Consider the following 20,475-nt stretch of genomic DNA (forward strand, 5'->3'; position numbering starts at 1 on the left):
CTTATGTACAATTAAGTCGTCATGATGGAAACTAGAGCTGGAAGTCTCCCTAATCATACATCACAGAACTTAAGAGAAAACAACCTGCTTCGGAAAAACCTATCCAGCAACTGATCCCTTCATCACAAGGACAATCTAAACTCAAAATAGCCTGGAAAGTTGGGTGTTTGTTTTGGTTCCTCACCCCCACAAACAGAGAAGACCTTTAACATGTTCAGCCTGTAAATCCCACTGATCTCCTAGCTGTTGCTCCTACCACTGAAAGAGAGAAGGGGTAAAGGTTCATATCAAATATGTGATATTCACACAAATAATACTGAAATATTCAAGAAGCATTTCTAAATTAACCACTCAGCAGTGTTTCCAAAATCTTTTGTAAATCCCTAATCAACAAGTATATGAAAACTGAAACACACAAAACACCTGAACACCACTCCACCCCCCAAAAAACCCACCACCAACACCCAAGACAACAAATGGTGATTTCAGATGCTTTTTCTCCCTCTTAATCAGACTGAAAACTCCCCTAAGAGAAGGAGATGTTTAACAGGGCAGCTAAGCAATGGCCTCTGATGCTTCCTACAACTAAGGATATTCTTTTAGAGCAGCTGCAAAAGCAACGGCCTGATTCAAAACTGTAGCAGAACAACATTTCAACTTTCACAAGTCCTTTTCTCACACATATTCTTTTATTCCCTCTGTCTACTAAAGACAAGCATACAACAGAACACTTAAGGGACAGTATAGAAAGAGATCCAAATCTAATTCCTTAAGTTTTTGAACACAAGTCTACCTAGCACTCACCTACTAAGTCAAGACCCTTCTTCTCAACATAATTTATACATAGCAGTCACTGATGTGGAGAGCCACAAAACTTGATATATTTTATATCCTGCACAGTTGAAGCATTATTAGAATTACACATTTACTGGAGAACAGAGAACATTCCAGTAAGTAGCAACATTAGTTATTTCCTTCTCTTCCCCACAAATACTTAACACTACTAGTAACATAACTAAAAGGAAGATTTTTTTACCCTCAGGTATTTAATGACATCCAAGTAAGCCTTAAAGATTAAAGAGCATCTGAACTACAGATGAACAATAACCAGCTTGCAGGAAAAAGTTGTGTTGCTTCCTGGTACTTTTAAATGGATTGTAAGGCATACTGATCTACTATTTCTAATGGCTCATCACGATTATTTCAAGCAGAGTGCATACTGTGGTCAAAACTTTGTTTACATTGATAGTTCAAGGTGCCATATATTATCTGATCAGTGATCCGTAAGAACATAAAGGCTTTCCTTTACAGTACCTTTTCAACCTGTTTCTCCCATATTCTAAAAGAAAGCAGGAACTGTATTGATGAAAGATGACAAAAACCCCTCTGCTTGAAGCTTTCAGTCCCTTGCTGCCAATCTAACTGGCAAGAGAAGTGCCAGAGCACCAACAGCCTAATTATCCTCTGCTAAGGGCTGTGAAAGGAACTCCCCAGAAGTACTTGGGGTTTTTTTTCTGCCAACTCCGTCTCCAATTCACATACCCATTCAAGTTCCCCTGAGGAGTGTGTTCCTTTTAGACTCCACATTGCCCTTATGTTAATTTAAGTAAAATATCTCATTGCTTCTTTCATTGAACCTGGAATGCCCCTATATCAAAAACAGTAGATGCCCATAAACTGCCTAGTAGTAAGTCTTGGACTTCAGTAACCAAGCAGCAATGCTCAGACCCAGCCACCTTGCCAACATCTAGAGTGTTAAAATCAAACCAAATTGCTCTAAGCTATGGAACATCCACTGAGGGAGTCTGACTCACACAAAATTGGACAAGTAACCCAAAAGGATAAATAAAATTAGTGTAAGGGATATATCCAGGTTTTAGGAAAAAGTTCTTTTTGGAACCACTTCCATACCTTCTAAAAATAGACATGTACCCTCATCAAGGACCAGAGCTTCTTAACCAGCAATATTACAGAAGGAGTCATGATTGCCACAAGGAACAACACATTTTGTGGAAAAAAAATCTTAAGAGTGACAAAGATGCAAAAAGAGCAGGGGTCCTAACTGTTTATCCTCAGCTTCTACTTGCTCCCATGCAAATAGCTCCTTTAGTTTTGTGCATCCCTATTTGACTGTCATTCAAAAGCAAATAGTTGGCTGGGGGTACAGCTTTGAGACAAGTGTAAAAAAAGCATGTCTACCTTCAGCTCTTTACACTAGAACTTAAGAATAATGAGCAGTTTTATTTAGCTTGTTAGTCATCCAATTTTCACATAAAGGTCATTTTCACATAAAGTTAGCTCACAATTGGTGTTTCTCATCCAGTATTTGGAACTTCAGTAACATTTCTCAAAATATTTTAACTTCTATAATTTATCAAGGACTGATTAGTCACAGTTTGTACAGACCTTCCAATTAAGTAGTTCTTAACCTGTTGTTCCAGATATGAACAGCACTATTGGAACAAGAGCATCTAAAACAGTAAGACTGATCTACTCCGATGTTAAGGAAAGCTACATACACATATACAAGATCAAAAAGGGTTTCTAGGCAGTGGTATTTTTAAGCCTCATTCACTTTTGTTAAGGTTGGCTCAAACATTTGATACAGCCATAATATATTCTTGTATTTGGTAGTTGCAGAAAAAGGATCTGTAAATAAAGTACTACAGAAAACAAATATGCAATAGGAGATAACAATATGATACTGTAACTTTCTCTCATGTTTCCTGCTAATTGTGATATAGATAACAACTGTTAGCTACTTTATGTTCTTCATTCAAAATTTTAGGACTACCTATGGGACCAGAACTAGAAAAGAAGCTGGTAGCCTCTGCTACCTTAACAGCAATAAATAAAACCTGGCTTTTGGAGGTTTATCTTTTTATTTTTAAAAGCATTTCAGGTATTAGTTTGTTTTTGTAGTATCCCTTCTTCCATGCTATATGTATGCCTCACAGCATGTAGACCACTGGGGGCAGGGGGGGAATGGGGGAAGGAAAGCCCCCCCAAAAAAACAACTCCTAAACCAGATCTGAGCAAAGTACATTTAGGTATGCAGAAACAGGACTGAGTTTAGTAGGTTTGCTTATCACTTCTACTTCCCTACAGTAAAAATATTTTCAGAGCTGTGTTCATCTTCCAGCTGTACAATGTTTATATGCATGAAGTGAATTATCTCAAAGTTACAAGTTTATCTACATTCTCTAATAGGCTGCCAACACATTTCTCACTTATATGATGCTAATAAAGTGCAAGTAAGAAAGCTAAATTACAGAAGTACCATTCATTCAAATGCTCTCAGAACTGAGATCATCATCATTCTGTCACTTGCAATACATTTCAACTTTTTATAAAAGCATTAACTGCTTACCTTGTATAAAATTCTTTTCAGTAGTAGAAATAGAGCAGGATACTCCCTCTACCTCTTGAGAAAGGGATTCTGCAATTCTCTCATTTAGGATTACTAATATACCAACAGAAGCTGTCTTTTCTAAATCTCTACACTTACCCAGATAGAGGGGAAAAGCATCAAGGGTACCAATTATCTATTTGTACAACCCAAATGTTACCAGTTCTGTGGAATTCTGTTTCTTCACACCTCTTAATAGGAAGAACGGTATTAGTTTCTATTTTCCTGGCACTTAGTATTCAGTGGGTTCCACAGCAGTGCCAAGTCTCTGAAACAATATGTCCCACAAGCACAAAAATATTCCTCTCCACATATATGTAAATATGTAGATTATAAATAAAATACTTGTAATTTGTTCCTTAAAAGCACTCACCAGGACCCCAGTGACTACCTAAGCAAGAAAAAAGTATCTTTGAAGTGGTTTATCATTCCGAACACTGCTGAATAGGTTTACCTTAACCATGAACTCTTCAACTGTTTGGTCCCCAAACGTTACAGGATTGTATTTGGTGACTAAGAGGTTGATGCCCTTTAAGGGCGCTTCCTATCCTGACACCATGACAGGCTTAGATTTTTCTCCCACTATTTACTCTTATCTTTTAAGATCCAAGGTCACAATACTTGTTAAATGGCAATTATTTGCTATCTTTTAGTGCTGGAGTAACTCATTCTGGCAATAATCCATATGTATATGGCATAAACTAAGACAGTTTTATTTACAGGTTAACAGTCCTTCCTAAAACAGAGGTTTTAAGAATGTTCAGAGACCTATCTGCAGAATCAGAAGCGGTAACAGAATAACTCAGGTTAGAAGAAACCTCAGGAGGTCTCTAAGCCCCTGGCCAGATCAGCTGTGGCTTCAGGGTCAGGTGCTCACTGCCTCTCCAAGCACCCTGTTCCACTGCATGGTTGTTCTCGCTGCCAAAGTTTTTTTGTGTTTCTTTTCAAATCTACTTTTTTGTACCTACTTCTTTGTAGAAATTATGCCCCTTGCGTCTCATCCTCCCACCGCTGTAAAGAGCCTCCCCAACAACCTGTTTGTAGGTACAAATGGGCTGCTGTTGGGTGCCTGGAGCCCCCGTTTCTCCAGGCTGAAGCAGCCCCGCTGCCCCAGCCTCCCCTCGCCTGGCCTGTGCTCCAGCCTCCTGACCTCTCTGACCATCCCTGCACAGGCCTTGGGTTTGTGTTTTAACTGGATTTATCTTGGGATCACCCAGACACAGTATTCTGGGTACAGCTAAGTACCGCCAAGCAGAGAAGAAGAATCACTTCCCTGAACAGGAGCATAGCCAGTATTTACAATACAGCTCAGGGTAGTGTTGGCTGCCTTGGCTGCCAATCCACACTGCTAAATCCCTTCTCAAGTGAGCCGAAAGAAATAATGACCTTTTCCCAGCAGGCTAAAGACTCCCTCACAACTTCTTCGCTCTAGAAAAATGAGATTAAGAGTAAGCCTTCTTCCTACTTAATCCATCCTCTCCAAAATGAGCCTGCTTTAGTATTTCAGATCTGGACAGAAAAGTCTGCTAACCTGAATTGATACTTACACTCTGAATCAGCTGCTTTTGAATGAAGACAAAAAAGGTGCTTTATCACTGCATATTTTGTAACATTGCAAAGAAATGCTTGGCTTATATCCTTTTTTCCATTCATTGAAAATTACTATTATAAGCAGTCTGCAAAGAGTGGAAGTAACTGTACTACCTCAGTCTTATCCGGGAAAATAATTCTGAAAGAGTGCCAAAAGAAACTTCTGGATCATCACGCTTATGTAGTTTGCTGTCCAAGCTTCTCACTGCTAATTGCTTCCATTCTGCTGTAGCTTTACAGACACTGTTGAAGAACCACTATCCAAAGTAAGATTCTTCTCAAAGAGACAGCAAGGTTTAGAGAATTGTGAAGCAGATCTGATACTCCACATCCTTTCTAGCTCACGCAGAAGTTGCAGATTACTGGCTGTGGGGTGGGGGGCCCCAACACAGAAGACAGGAATGTTTTAGACTGTTTTGTGAAATCCTCCACCTAGTTACCAGGGTAAAGGTTGCACTTTATAATGGAAAGTCAGATCCAGAGATTAGTTACCACTTTCAGTACAGGGTGGTGAGGAATCACAGTGACTCATGTGTGCTTTAAAGTGACTCTACCACAGCTTATCAGCCGTCCGGCAGCTAGAAGAGGAAATCACACACAAAGTAAATTTATCAGCGATACACCCTAAAAATATTTGGGTAATTAAGATAATGCCTGTCAAATTTTTCCTCTGTGCTACTCACAAAAAAGCAGCAGTGCCAACTCCAAAATAAGAGAGTTCTCACATTTATGAGAACATTCTCATATTTCCTGCAGCAGTAAGAACCCTCTTCCTAAAAGTTTGAAGTGAGAGGACAGTAACTGCTTCAATCTGCAGAGTATTTTACAACATTGGCAGGTAATAAGGAATACACGCACAAGTTGTACAACCCAGACAAAAGGTGTATGAGCACTGAAGTACACACAGAGATTCATCCCTAATAACTCACATGTAACAGAAGTCCAATACAGACATTAGTCCTTGCAAGGCATATGACATTGAAGAGGCAAACATTAACTACTCTTTATCTAGTGACAGCAGAAAGACACCACATAAATTCTTCAGACAAGGCGTATTTAAAACATACAATAAGCTAGTTTCACATACCCCTCAGTTCAACTGGCACATTACGAATCAGGTATCTCTACGTAGGAGTGACACTTGTTGTGTTCAGAGGCTCAGGCAACAAAAACATCCCTTTTCAGAAACACTAGTATCTCCTCCCCTTATCTTAGGGTATCCTGTACATATATCCTGATCAGTGTTTTACCCTCTGTACCAACACCGAAAATCTAGCACACTATACACTGCCAAGCAAGTCGTAAAGAGTCACTGAACACCTCCTCACTCCTTCCTCAAAACCCCTAGATAGTTTTCAGCTTGCTCAACTCTGATGTAGCTTCCTGGAAAGCCTCATGAATATTAGTTAAGAAGGATGACACAGACACAACATATCCACTATCATTGAGGGTAAACACACAGATTGGCTGAAACTGATCATGAAACATGATCTGCTCCACTATTTTGGTCTTCCCCTCTATCTTCTTGCCTCAACTACCAGTTCCTAACCTCACCAAGCAGTGACAACATAAGGCTGACAACCAACACCCCCAGCAACAGAGATGTGAATACTCAAACCTCTTCAAGCCATTTGTTCACTGGCTCAGATACCCAAATCTACATCTAACTCACACACTGAACATTTGTGTCCCCTCTCACTTTTTTTGTAGTTTTTCATGCCACACTTCTGGAAGTAAAACCAGGTAAGTTTAATTCTAAGATGAAGAAGTTAAGACTACTCAGCAATTTCAGTGACTACCACGACCAACCTACACAGATGTTTACGTAGGGAATTAGAACAGCACAGAATCCTTTCATGATATATTATTTGAGCTTCCAGTTTGTAATATGTATCAAGTTTCCTATAACTGCATTTTTCACACTGTTGAAACTGTTAAAAGTTATCACAGCTTAACTTTCCAATGCAGCCCCATGGTCTTCCTTAAACTCGTTCAAGTGTTCCATTAGTTCAATATTTTCTATTAATAGAAGAAAATACTTTCCACATTATGCTGACAAGAAAAAACATTTCTTTTTTATATTATTTAATTAGTCAGGGAATAAGACACTGTTTAGCTTTAAATACTAAACACTGAAGTACTATGCACTTCAACACTTCCTTCCTTTTTGTTTCTACCACAGATTGACAAACAAAACACACATTTCCTTAGAATTATCTCTTCTCCTGCCTGGCACACTATCTCCCCACAACACTGGGCATTGTTGTTAAATACAGGTTTCAAGAAGATGGTAACAGTGGGACAGCAGTAGAAAATAATTACAAGTATCACCCAAATATCTTCTGTAGTACTCTTTCCAGACATTTTGCTATCTCCATTTCAGCCTCACCCTACAGGTCAGAAGAGGCCGAGAATACTATTAATGTGTTTTTACTGCCCCTCAGAGTTACTACTTATCTCAGTACCTACCTGAACATCTCCAAAAGATTTCAAGCCTCTCCATTATTCCCTGCTAAACTGCAGCCTTTGATAAGAAATATTTTCTGTCCTCCAGCATTTAACAACCCTGCATTGAACATCACCGCAATAACAATCTTATGCCGAGCTTCTCATGAGGCTCAGCGTAGAGGCTTTTACCATTCACAACAATCCTTTCATTTATTCTCCTTTCCCTTCTCACCTAGTAGTCTGAGAAGTTCATAGCTTTTTTTTTTTTTTAAAGCTTTTAAAGAAGATTTAGAGAGCCAAGAAAGGTTTTAAAGAACAAAGCTAGTGATGGTCATCCCAAATTCCTATTAACTGCAAGATTAAAACTATTCCTGCAAGAAAACAGCAGAGTACCATTGTCAGCATTGCTCCTGGAAAGAGCCATCACTAGATTCTCTCATTGTAGCATTAGACAACTGCTTCGTAACATCTACATCTTGCCCATGCACATACAGCATGACTAAAAAGGTACAAATGAAGTTAATAGTCTAGTCACTGGAGTTACACTGACTCTACCAATTGGTAAAGTCTGGTGTGAAAGTATGAGGTTATTCTGAATCTACATCAAATGCTTTTATAATACACTGTACCACATACCTCAGGTAGCAACTTACACTCTGTAAGCTACCTGCTGTGCTCAAGGGAGGTTTCCAGTCATTGAACATGTTATCTTTAGAAGTACAGGAAAGTAAATGATCACCCAAATTAATCAATTAATCACATTCATGAATGTGAAGTGGAAATACAAGCTGGTCAATCACACTGTCTGCTAAGTGGCACTTGTATCAGTTGCACAGTCTGCTGCAGCTGAATATTGTTTATAGTTCTTGGTCATGTTTTCAGGTGAGGTCCTAGAGCTCTAAAACATCTTTCTAAAAGGAAAAGTGGTTTATAAAAATTGTTCAAAAAGCATATTAGAGCATTCTTATCCCATGTCCTGCCAGACATGTATATACACACAGACGACTTGGGAGAGGAAAGGGAAGAGTCACATAGACTAGCTGGAGTGTGGAAAAACTTAACAACAGGGTGACAGATTCTATAAACTGTTCTCCCAAAGCACACTGCAGCAGCCAGAACTGCAGCTGCCAAAACTGTTTAAAAGAGTAGTCAGTCTCCTCTGTAGAGTGACCAAGACCAGTGATGATGTGAATGTGTGCTAAGTAACCATGGTGTACAGTAAATAAAAGGTGAATCAACTAATTCCATGTGATCAGTTACAAAAGTTTAAGGAAAGAACTAAGTGTTCAACTAGAACTAGTGTAATCCATTTTAAAAGAAAATGCAGAACTTGGCAAAATTAGGGCTGAGTAAAAACAATTATTCTGGTCTACCAACTGGTCTCTTAAGAAGGACATCTGATTACATATTGCTATTTCAGCTGTGTTCCTGCATGAATCTTCCTCAAAAATACCATGCATGTATCAGCAAGGACAGTTCACATACTGGCTTCAGAAGTGACCTTCTAACTTTAGCCCTAATTGACATAATCTGAGACAATTACTGTCTAGAGCAGAACCTGAAAGCTCGACACCAGTGGCTTGGATGTCAAGAGCGTTCATCAGCACAGCACTACAGCAATCCAGGCCACTTGTTCAGGTACCTACCTAGCAAAACAGGCCAGCATAAGGGCTAAAGCCATTGCACATGTCTCTGCTCTTAACTACTCTCCTAGGAGAGTATCGTCTTGCCAGGAGTAGGCCAGTGCACCCAAATATCAGTGGCACCAATACTACCTCAAGAACTCACATCTGTTCTAGAGAGACAACAAAGGGCATGAAGGGAAGTCACACAGGGACTTAATCTAGAAGTTCAACCATGCTAGTTTCACTTGATAGCCATTACTTTAAAAAGCAGGTAACTTTACAATTTCATAGCTGCATAACAAGCACAGAAGATAAAGCATTATTTCACAACAAGACAAGGACAATGTCATACACATCAATACCATGCCTTGCATGACAGACATCTGTAAGAAGAAAAACGTCCACAGTAGCAATTACACAATTGCAAAGGAGACAGACAAGAGCCCTCTAGACTAATGAAAACCAATTAGGAAGAAAACAAAGACCCATGTACATTAGGCTACAACCCTAACATCTGAGTCATACTAAGATGTTAGTGACAGCAGGCATTCCAAGCAGGCAGGCCAAGAAGATGGCCTGAAACTTTCTACACTAATCCCAGCTCATGCAGTCTCTTCAAACTGCTTTATCAAGATGGGACACAGAGATGGGGCTGGTTCAGAACTTGCCATACAAGCTGCCACCCAGAAGGGCATGTTTTATTTAGCTGGAAGCAGAAGTCAAGCTGGGATACTAGCAAATTCCACCTCATGTTAAGCTGCTCCACTCCCCTCAATGCAGCAGTAACAATTAAGAGTTAGCTCCTGCAAACAGTCTAGGCCATGCAATTTTAACTCATATTACAGCTTAACATTAATTTTATTTAACTACATGAAGTACAGTTATCCCTACTGTATTTCTGCATAAACATAGCGGGTCACAAGTTACTTGTGCGTAGGGTGGTTTTTGTTGGTTATGTTTTTAAAAAAGAAAACCAGAAGGAATCCATTTTTTCCCCTTCCTAATACTTTGACTTTTAAGAAGTCAGAAAGTCTTTTTCTGTTGGATTTTTTTAATAACCAGAATCTTTTTAATTGTATGCACATATGAAAAAAGTTTAAAGAAACTGTCTAAAAAGTGTCTTTACATCAAGTAATGCACAATGCTGCTCTGGCACAAGAAACTAAGAAATTCTAACTTGATTCGTAGAAGTCCTTCAGAAAGCAGGATCTACGCCATACAGCAGCTATATTATCCCTTCCTAAAACTTTCTAGATGAGTTTCCATCATTCAGTACCTCACTCAAGACAACACACAAGAAACAGGTTTTCTATGTAGGAGCATTAGTATTCTAGCAAAGACTGCTAAACAAGTCAGCCTGAAAATCACATCCAGCCTCTGAGTAAATCTGATTTCCTTTTATTTAAGGTAACACAAGTTGTGAGCTGCCTTAAGTATTGAATATGCAGATGTGCAGCTCATAAGCAGAAAAGGAGTGTCACATCTTTTGAGTAAAGACATCTTCCAAAGCCAAAACCATTTCTTCCTACGTTCCTAGGAAAACTATACTAAACCATACACTCAAAAGTTTTATCATCTTCAACTCTGAAATAGTTGAATTCCAACTATCCTACTCTAAAAAGGATTTTTCAGAGAAAGCTCTCAGATTCCCAAAGTTTCTTCATGTCTGACTGCACAATTTATGAAGGATTTGGACAGAATTGAGACCTGTTCAACCCTGCTTCTATGGGCAACAGCACAAGCCCTATGATGGCACAAGCTGTGATCCCTCATTCTGCAAGGCATCAGTCAGGGGAGTCACCTAAAGTGTCCAGGGTCAGAACTCACAGTAAAATTTCTTAAGCATATTCAGACATCAGAACACTGATTACTTGTACACCCATACCGAGACACTTTCTAGCAGGAACTCAAGTTTCCACTAACCTTCAACATTTAAGCTAAAGTGGGGACTTCACAGCAGGCAATTTAAAAAACCCACAAAAGCACAAAACCAAACCAAAACACTAGGGAACAAGCTACTACTCAGTTTAACTATTCAAACCATTTTCATCACACACACAGCAGGCAGAATAACACAGGACAAGAGGGTACTCCCACATCTACATACTCTCTCTAAAGTTGTAACTCCAATCTGAACTGTTAGGTAAAAGGCTAAATGTTGCTTGACATGTACCAACATGAAGATACATTTGAAATATAGCTTGATTATCCGCAAACATACTTCATGGGCAATCGCTCTATAGGTGCTGCCTGGCTAAGCAGTAAACACAGACAAAAAGGTCCTCTCAAACAAGTTACATCTCAAGTTACCTCTTTAGTTACATTAGGCTGATGTTAAACATTAGGCCAAAACTGATTAACTAGATTTGATGCCTTCATCTCCTCAGGAAGAAGGTCCTGTTGAGCTAAGGTATAGGTCCATTCATGAGTACATCTGGTCTACGTGCCTTCCACTCCCTAAACAGACTCACTTTGGTTGAAACATTTCAATCTGTTCCTTCAGACCAAGTCTGACATTTTGCTCATAATGAGTTTGTGTCAACAATTGAAAGGTTTAGCAGAGAAACAAGCAGCAGCCATTTTATAGTTGAAACAATGCCCAAGAAATTCTGAACTAAGAAAGCGGAGATGTTTTCCAATTCACATACCTGGTATTATGAAGTAACACAGCACAAAAAAAAAAGGCTGCCTTTGCTCTTGAGCTGTCCTAGACCTATAGGACTCATGAAAAGAGGAGATAAAGGGTGTGGAAACAGTGTTTTAAAACAGTCATAATAGTGACAAGACAAATAAGTCATCCTAAATAACAATACATTTTCTGTCCACCAAGACTTTTACTCCACTGAATCATACTATTACAAATACACAACTAAAATACTGCGTCCTGCAGTTTACAAGCCTTTTGATGAAAGGAGAAACACTTGTAACCTGACTCTAATTGAAAACACTATAGAATATGACCACAAATGTATGTGTAAACAGATTTTTTCATGTTCTGTTCTCAGCAATGCATGACCAAATCATAAACCACGTAGTATCAGCCTAACACCTGCTGAGTGATACAAACCATTAAAACCAGAATAGGGATTTTCATAATAGCAAGCATTATGGAAGATTAATCAAGATAGTAGTTCTTTGAGCAAATTATGTGAGGCCTCAGTACAATATTCCTCTTGTAACTTTCCTTATAATTGCAATACAGACTTTGATAACCAACAAATTTTTGCATATTGCGCACATCACAGTCAAGTTTTGACTAAACCATGCTACCTTAAACACATGTTCTAGAAAGGCTTGCAGTGCGAAAAGCTTTGTTGTCGATTTCACCACAACAGAATGCAGGGGGAGAATAGGAAGAAAGTACACATGCATGCACACTTAAAAAAAGTTGTGGGTAAGGTAAAAGAACACAGTTCTAGTGTTTACCCTTAATGCAGCACAATAGAACAGAGAGCTCCTGCTTTCCTGCAACACTTCGCTGCACTCCAGGCCTTTGTGGAGGAAGTGCCACGTTTCATCACCAGTCATTCTGTACTGAGCTCCTCAAATGTAAGAGAGCTAAAGAGTTGTAGTCCAAACTCTATGATATGTAAGAGTTTAAAATAAACTTTCTCCAAGTCCAAATTAAGAAAAAACACCTAAACTGTTTATGGGAACATTCATCCTGCAGAGTAAAACTAAGCCAGGCAGCTACTTATCTTGTTTGGATCGTCCAATTACTAGAAAGCATCATACACAGGAAAGCATAAACTGCCTGCAATCTGTAGAATTATGCTTTTAAAAAAGAAACACTACATATAAATGAAAAAGACTTCTAGAGCAAGAAGTGTAATTTAGATTGTTAGAGCTGAAAGTTTCTTCAGCCCACCTATTTTAACTTTGATATGACAGGTTTTGTGCCTTGCCCTGTGGCTGGTCAGCTGAGGTGTATTTCATCCATCTTTCTAACTTTTTAAAAGACAGTACAAGTTACTGACTTTTACCACAGACATACACATTATTCCACCCTACTTGACACAGACTAGTTATTCTACACAGAACAAATGACTACTTATCATAATACCTACGCCTGCTTGTACGTATGAAAATACCTTCCTCTATGCGGTTCTTCGAAAAGTGGCTAAGCTAATGACCATGGTTACCACAAAAAAGCTATCAGTGAGGAGAGCTTGCCGTTCAATTATATAGCATACGTAGCATTCAATTTCATGGTGGTAAATACTACTAAGATGATGCATTCTAAATAGTGCCTGCAAATTCAGGATACAATGACTGCAGCGGACGTAAGTTTAAACCCATAACACTCAACTCTTCAGTAAGTTGTCTTCATATTAACTTCCAAGTTCACTATGGCACCTTAGAAGAAGCAGTGCCTTTAATACTTCTTGCTTCAGAGCCAAACAGGATGCTCCAGCCCTTTCTCTCAAGACTGAAGTCCATCATGGAAGTTAATATATTTCTAGGAAAACAAAAACACTGAAAAGAGTTGTTTTTCTATTTTAGTGCATGATCACTTTTAATAGTCAATACAGGGTTCAAACCATTTCAGTCAATCCTCTTTCTCACAGGACAGAAAGAAACACAACTTCATTTTGGAGGACCACCTTTAGCTTTCTGGCATATTTTCCACATCAAGTAGAATTGTTTGGTTTCTTTTTAAAAAAATTTCAAAAGTCAGTCCCTATAGCAGCATACAAAGTATACATATGCAGCAAAAGAAAACAATTCTGCAAAAACACAGCAGACTGAGCACCTGTACTTCTTCAACAACTGCAGCTGAGCAAGTGTCTTAAGTTAGCCTTGTTACTTAAGCAGGGCCAAGCTTTGTGCTCATGATCCTCTACAAGACCAAGGTGGCATGCCAGAAGACAGGAATGAACTCTTTAAGTGACACACTCAAAATGGTATATAGTCAGAGTGAAATCCAATGAAAACAAGTTCATGCTTTTGAGAATGGCACTGTAAAGAACCCTTACACAGCATCCTTATGAATTAGTACAGTATTACGAAAACAGGAGAACACACTAGCTTTGGTATGAATTTAGTCAGGCTCCTAACACACAGGAACTAAAAGTAATGTGAGTTAACTTTAAGCTACAACATATTGATAGTTTCTATGCACTCCTGAAATAGGTAAGTTAGCAGAAAAACTAGTAAGTTCAAACTAATCTAAAGTAGATCCATAGCAATTAATTTCTCTCAGCATTAAACAAAATTTGCTTTCAAAATTTCAGTTTAAATGCTTTTATATTGGAATTCTAATACATAAATTTGAACCAGAATAACCGGTAGAGGGTAAAACGACAGAATTCTACCTTAAACATGTTTTTAGCACTATTACAACAGTAATGCAACATTCCAGTTTTGAAACTGTCCTTTTGAGGCAGAGGTAGTGATGGGAACAGTTTGCTTCAATACCGTCTGTGTTCAGTCTCAAACCAAGACACGGGCAGTGGTATTTGGCACCCTTATAAAGCATCTACAAACAGCAAGTGCCATTTCCCACTTACAAGGCTGGTGTGGGGGAACTACAAAAAAGTCAGATGAGCTGTAATTACTGTAGAAGTGTATTAGAACTATCAACAAGCTATAAGATTCTGTCTTTCATATGAAAGACAGAATTAATGACTATGAGGCATGACCTTCTCTACTGCTGTTTCTCTTTAATAAGTTATGTCACCTAAATAAGGAGACTCTCCTTATTTAGGTCTGCTCCACTAACCAACTGTCCAGCACTAGAGTTAACATAAGCAGGAACTTGGGTGTGTGCATAAGTAAATATTTTGTCACTGTTGTGTACATTTCACATAACTGAAATTAATTGTGAGAAGTCATTCAGCACTCATCACGCAATAGTTTAAATTCTCAAGAGGTTAAGCAGAATAAAAGCTCTAAAAAGAAAAAAGTAAGAAATGCAAACATGTCAACAGGAAAAAAATTAGTGAGAGCAGGTGACTTAATAAAAGACTCTTACAGATGCAAGTGTTCTATTAAAGATATATTGGGGAGGTAATGTCTGCCAAAACACTTGTAATAACACTTCAATAAAGGAAAACCATTACCTTTTGCTTAGGGCTTTAAGCTAGGTCTTACAAGATCCAGATTCTAGACAAGTTCTGCCAGAGGCTTGTTATTTGAGGATGGACAGATCCTGCACCCTGATAGGGTTACAAAGTCCCACTTATTTTACGGTTAACCAAGATTTTAAAAAGAAAAACAAACTAATCGACCAAATTTAAATTCTAGTATGAGAGGCATGAACACCAGAGATTTGCAATTAAACAAAATAAACAAAACCTCTTCTAAGTTACACTCTATAAATGCAAACTCCAGTAAGTTTGCTAGTTCACAGTGACACTTGGCCATCAGAACTTGCATAAAGACAAAAACTGAACATACTAGCATGATTTAACCCATATTAGTACTTAAAACTTTATTCTTGGAACATTCAAGTTTACTATAGTAGCAAGACTGACCTGGGCCCAAGATACTAACAGAGACACTAGGTGAAAAGATCTCTCCCAAATGAGTCAAAGTTACATAACCCAGTGTGTGTCATGTGAAGTTGAGAAGTAACAGGTAAACTGGCCTCTGAAACATCGTATTTCACTAAGAACATTACCAACTGCCTAGGGAGTTTCTGAAAACCAGTGATTAGAACTGCTGCAGGCAGTTTGTAAATTCTCAGATGGGCGATTAGAATGAACAGCTTAAATATATTTCCTGGTTTTGTTTTCCTCAATTCAATTTTTTTCCACGATGTCCATTGCCTTCTATCACCAAAGTAACATTTCTGCAATTGGAGATGCAAATAATGATTAAATGTATCCATGTAGTAAGATTCAGCCTAAGGAAATTCAAATATATACAGAAAAGGAAACACAAGACTACTGAAGGGAGCAACAAGAAATTAACTCTAAAAGCCAAGAACAGTAAGACATTGCTTTGCACAGCAAAGCTCACCCTTTGGAAGCCTCACAGTTCCACTGATAGCAGCAACTTGTTCTTTATAAACTTTGTAAACAAAAACTAAGTGGGATGTCCTTGAAACTTAAATATGGCAGTTGCAAGTTACCTTCCTCAGTTTATGTAGGTTAAGTGAAAGCAAGACATCTGCTTCTTTGTTCAGGTACCTTCAAGTGAACAGGATGTTCTAGGATTACACATCTGAGAAAAAGTATTTTATCTGGAATATTAAATAGTTAGATATCAAATACATACTTTACTATAAAACTGCCCTGTCAGTGAACGCAATGAAGTTTTCCTGAGTAATCACGTTCAAGACTTATTTTCTTTGAGGATTTAGACCTGAACACTGTTTCATTAAGAACCATTCTATTTGCAATGATGAATTCAACAGCTTCAGATACTCTGACAAGCTATTTTAATTTCTTCATCCATACCACAGACTAGACTTCAATATTTTTTAATGCCATCAGGGTACAAACAACAAGGGGACCCACACTTGGCACTGCATATTTTGAAAGGGACCTAACACACAGTAAGGCAGCAAGTTTTACTCAGCAACCACAAGCATGACCTCAAGGCACAGCAGTCTCTTTGTATTACAGATATTTACCCTCTAGCTAACATAGATGTAGTAACAGGTTTTCCTGAAACTGCTTTAGTTTTAGGGTACAGCTTAGTCCTATTAAAATTCATATCAATAGCTATTAAGTAGGCTTCCAAAACCAATTATATTGGTAAGAAGTACTTCATTCTTTGTACTACATGTATCTCCACACAAGAGCTATTCTGGGGAAAAAAAAACAGTGATAACATAAGCAAGTGTCCTTATATAGGAGACACCTGGTTATTAAAGTTCTGGAGCCTCACTAAACCAGTCAGTTTCAGTATACTCAAGAAATCTCTTTCAAACAGGTGCAGAATAGATAAGACAGAGCTATCTGTGTTAAATAAAACTTTCCCATCAGCAGCTCTTCAGATCTTCAGCACCTGCTGGGACAGTGGTGCCTGGATGCCTGACATTCCTAGTGTCCGCAGCATCTTCGGGGACAGTGGTGTCCATGGTACAAACAATTCTCCCAGCAGACAGAGATCTCTGAAGACAGTGGACCTAGTGTTACATTAATCTTCCCAGCATCTGTTCGGACTACTGCAATACCATATCCATGCTAAATAAAATGTCACAGCATCTGTATTGTCCACTCCCCACAAATAGTATCAAAGAACACTGTAGACCAACAGCCCATCAAAATCAGAAAAAAATCTGAACAGAAGATGCATGCAATTTTACATTTATCTGCATCTTCACAGTCTTTTTCTATACTAAGAGACTTAATTGTAATTAAGTCTTCAAAACCCTTCTTTTCCCTGGTCATTCAGAAAAACTATTCAGTTTTTAAATCCATCACTTGTTTCAATGTTTTAATTTTTTTTTATCCTTAATACACTACTTTCCAGTCTTCATACTTTTATTTGGTACACTAATACACTGCAAATAAAGAATTCTCTGTCTTTTTGACTTAAAAAAAGACTTGAGATGAAGTCCCTTATTCAGCTCTCCCAGAGACAGGGAGATATGTGTGTGGATTTTTCGTTGTTCGTTGGGGTTTTTTTGGTTTTTTTTAATTGATAAGGAAATACGAAGTTTTTCATAACACTGCATCCATGATGTAATACTTTCCAAGTCTACTTCGAACATTAAGTTTTGAATTCAGAAAAAAACTAGTTTATGAAAACAGGATTGTTAAGTCCTATTATTTGTGTGTGAACCGCGGCTCAAAATTTAAAATTTAGGGGTATATTAAGTCATTCTAGATTCAGATTACCAACCTAAGAGTAGAAAAAGATTGCATCTTTGCTCCCTTCAAGTTCTCATTTCTCCATTGTATAAGTTCACTTCAAGGACAGTACAGAAATCAATCTCATTAGCAGCCTTTATCTACATACTATTGTCATCACTTCACAATTTCACCTAAAGTTCCCACCACCACCACTTTGATTTGTCCAAATACCCCATATGAGTGGCACATACTACACAGGGTATACTTGAAGTTTATTTTTCTGAAGGACAGAGACACAAATATATGTTTTTCTAAAATCAGACATGGATTTTTTTTTTTTACTGAAAAGCAATGCAAATCCTATCCATAAAAATAAAAAAAGTGGAAGCAAGCACATTGACCTTTCTAGTAAACTAAGTCCTAGATCATTTAAGTTAGGTTAAAGAATGTTACCGGTTTCTTAGAGTATCTCAGGCTATCCCATCTCTGAAAACTTGCCCCATCAAATAATAATACATATAAGCAACTACATTAAGTATAATAAAAAGAGCAGTTTGGGTTTGTGGGTTTTTCTTTTTTTTTAGGCAAACCATTTAATAAATGCAACTTAAAGCAAAGCTTGCCAAAACTCCTGTAAGGCTCACTGCTCAGAAAATATCGTGCACCTGCTCAGTTTATGCAATACCTCTATTCACCTATATGATTAACTGTGTCTAAATTAATACCTATTAAGTGGTTTGAGGAGAGTTATTTTATTTTCTAAGGCCTTTAAAAATATCAAATAAAAATATTAGAAACAGATTAAAGTGAACACCAGCTAGTCTATGTTGTATTCTAGGTGTTTTATTATCTCACCAGAAGATTATGCATTAACTACTTTTGACAAGGATTTTGAGCTAAATTTAAGCCAGAAACCATGCAGCGTTAACAGAAATGTACTCTGCCACTAAGTCAAGAAGTTTAGTTTAGCTCTGCTTCAGGAAGTTTAAGAGTGGCTTCAAAGGAGCAGACCTACAGCAACAGAAGACCCAAACAACGCCCCCCAGCAATAACCCTTTACCACACCGTCATGATCCTTACAGTAACCCTTTATCTTCCCGAGCTGAAATCGGGCATTTTGAAGTCCCCTCCTGTTCAACTAGGTATGCGGTAGGGCTCCAAGCGCTGCGTGCACACTGCCCACATCAAGAACGTATAGTTTTACCAGCTAACCGAGTATGTTCCACACATTACATATTCGCAAGAGAAATCAAAACAGCAGGTGCCCTCCCTAATTAGAAGGGCCTCTTCGAGAGTAAAATTACGACTATTTTACAGCTAAAACATACATGCTTTAGAAATGGAAGAGACCGCAAGCGCAGGATTGCTCTTCCCCGTCTCCGCTGGGTTCACACGTAGAGGTCTCGTGTGAAGGAGGCTCCCTAAGCGCCCATCTGCGGTGCGCCATACTTGCACTCCACCTGTGCCGTTCCCAACTTACCTACTCAGCTGCGTAACGCAAAAGCTCGCACTGCTGGCAGTTCCTCAAGTCTTTTTTGGAGCCTCAGGGCTCTTAGGTTCGGGCTTTGCCGTTTCCTTTTGGCCAGGCACTCCCACCACTGAGGCAGCAGCCCGCAGAAGCAGCTAGAAAGTTTGCCACGATCGCTACCTTCCCCTGCAATCCGCTCCTCTCCCGGCCTCAGACTCCTCTCCTTCCCGGCGAAGGGGACTGGCTTTAAGGGCGTCAGCGGAGGCGACACTTCTCAGAGCTTTCCTGCCCGCAGCGCTACCTCAGCCGTGCCGCACTGGAAGCGCTCCCCCGCTGGAGGGCGGCTCCGGGCCGGGGGGGGCGCCGGGGGCAGCAGCGATCGCTCGGGGCTGCCGCCGTGTTTACCGCGAGTCTCATGCTCGCCGCGAGAGCCACGGTCCGCCCTGACATCATTCATTCTCTCACACACACACACCCGCCCACTCCATTTCCAAACAGTGACTCACCCGGCGCTGCTGCTATTCAGAGGCAGGGCTAGAAAAACCGGCAGGACCTCTAACGGAGACCCCGCCCGCTGATAAAGGTGGCGCGTGGCAGCGCGGCCCCGCCCGCTCGCTTCCCCCCCCCCCCCCCCCCCCCCCCAACCCGCGCCTCTGCGCGCGCGCGCTGCCCGCCGCCCCGTGCGGCCGGGGAGCCTCCTCCTGGCGCCGCCGAACCGCCTTAACTGGGCCGGGGACGGCACCTCCTCCGCGGTACGCGAGGTCTTGGCAGATGCGGAGATGCCGGTGCCCTCCCAGGGCTCTCCCCTCCCTGCCCGCAGCCTCTGCCCGGATCCCAGCTGCCATGCCCGCAGCCGCCTTCTCCTCCTCAAACCACACACGCCTCTGCGGGGTGTGTGTGTGTGTGGCTCCCCTCCCCTGCCGCGGGGGAAGGGTTAAGTTAGCTGGCACAACGGGACAGCGGCATCCGTCCTGCACCCACGAAACATTTGTTAACAGATAAGCATTGCCTGCCCGGAGCCAGCCCGGTGGCAGAGGCGCAGGTGCTCGGGCCACTCCAGCTACCGGGGGCCTGGGCCGCACCCCCATCACCAGGCCAGACCCGAGCAGGGAAGGGCTTCCCGGATTTACCGAGGGATTTAATTCCCTGAACTCTGTTCTGAAATGAAGGATGACTGTCACTGAATTC

General features: G+C 40.0%; 1 protein-coding gene across 4 annotated transcripts in view; it reads right to left on the bottom strand.

The window, feature by feature from the left end:
• The window catches only part of SGMS2 (sphingomyelin synthase 2), a 32,579-nt gene extending 12,645 nt beyond the window's left edge, over window positions 1–19,934 (bottom strand). Inside the window, exon 1 of one of the 4 annotated variants that reach the window (XM_075751485.1) lies at window positions 19,794–19,934. The gene's annotated coding sequence lies outside the window, so the exon portion shown is untranslated. Of the gene's footprint in view, window positions 1–11,720; window positions 11,740–19,299; window positions 19,753–19,793 lie in introns of those variants that run through there. The other 3 variants (XM_075751484.1, XM_075751486.1, XM_075751487.1) reach the window with 3 other exon arrangements.
• Window positions 19,935–20,475: the final 541 nt, after the last annotated feature.

This window comes from Balearica regulorum, chromosome 4 (genome assembly GCF_011004875.1).
Source record: "Balearica regulorum gibbericeps isolate bBalReg1 chromosome 4, bBalReg1.pri, whole genome shotgun sequence".
Taxonomy (NCBI): domain Eukaryota; kingdom Metazoa; phylum Chordata; class Aves; order Gruiformes; family Gruidae; genus Balearica; species Balearica regulorum.